We start from the raw sequence: 1,060 nt of genomic DNA on the forward strand, positions 1-1,060 counted from the left end.
ATGATCATGCATTAATTGCTTAACGGAATCAGTCTGCAAAATGTGTACATGGAGATAGTAGCGCGTTAAATACCTCAATTAGTATCACATTAATTTTTAATCGCCCGTCAATGTGATAGTTAATATGTCAACATGTTCTGATGATGAGCATATCTGATTCTATATACTTCACTTGAGCTGATGGTCTATTGAAAACAGCCTCTCTACCTCCTCAAAATAGGGGTAAGGCTACATACACACTACCCTTCGCACACCTTGTGAGATTAGTGGGAGTATGTTATTGCTGTATATACATGGTCAAAGTTGGAAGCAATGTTTTGATTGGACGCGCTGCAAAAGGCGTACGGTTCTGAGTGTACACTAACTGTTACAACGACCGCCACCTCAGTCTATCAAAATCATTACATATGTTCAATTTAACAACGACCGCTACCTCAGTCTATCAAGTAAAATCATTGCACGTGTTCAATCTAACAGTCAAAATTCAAACATTATTAGATGAACAGTCTGTTGAATTATGTAATAAATGTGGATACATATGACCATGTTGAGAATAACAAGACCACGTTCCCTTAAATCTCTCATAGTTAAAAGTTTCTATTTGAAAATTTCATAAGAATGTGGGTGTCAGAGCAATTCATACGCCTATAAATGAGATATTAGAAAACAATTGGACTTTGTGTTAGGTAGGGGCCGTGCAAACGCAGGCCCCTGCTGCCACAAATTATGACGTAGGCTAGACCACTTGGATCGACCTTAGGCAGTCACCCCTCCAAAGTGCAATGGAGGTCGCCAACCTAGGCCATGGGCCATTGACCCTGTCAAGGTAAGTATGTCTCATAGATGTCCTTGGCCCTTGAAACTATATACAAAGCCTCCTTGAAAATCAGTTACAACTTCCATGCAGCCATGCCCATGCAGTGACCACAGATCGAGCGAACTATTCTTTCGCCTTTTATTAAAGAATACTGTGTGCGCGGTGCAAATAGTGGCATACACCTATTTTTGGAGGTTACATGTTCAATGATTCCATAATCATATCAAGTAAACCAGATTCTGA

At 40.0% G+C, this 1,060-nt stretch overlaps 1 non-coding gene and 1 pseudogene across 1 annotated transcript; one reads left to right on the forward strand and one right to left on the reverse strand.

Moving 5' to 3' along the window:
- Window positions 1-686: 686 nt before the first annotated feature.
- On the reverse strand, window positions 687-834 carry LOC124890056 (annotated as a pseudogene).
- A 77-nt stretch (window positions 835-911) lies between these two features.
- On the forward strand, window positions 912-1,031 carry LOC124890057. The gene has a single exon (XR_007048919.1). It is a non-coding gene; the product is annotated as a U5 spliceosomal RNA (small nuclear RNA).
- Window positions 1,032-1,060: the final 29 nt, after the last annotated feature.

This window comes from Capsicum annuum, unplaced genomic scaffold (assembly GCF_002878395.1).
Source record: "Capsicum annuum cultivar UCD-10X-F1 unplaced genomic scaffold, UCD10Xv1.1 ctg11022, whole genome shotgun sequence".
Lineage (NCBI taxonomy): Eukaryota > Viridiplantae > Streptophyta > Magnoliopsida > Solanales > Solanaceae > Capsicum > Capsicum annuum.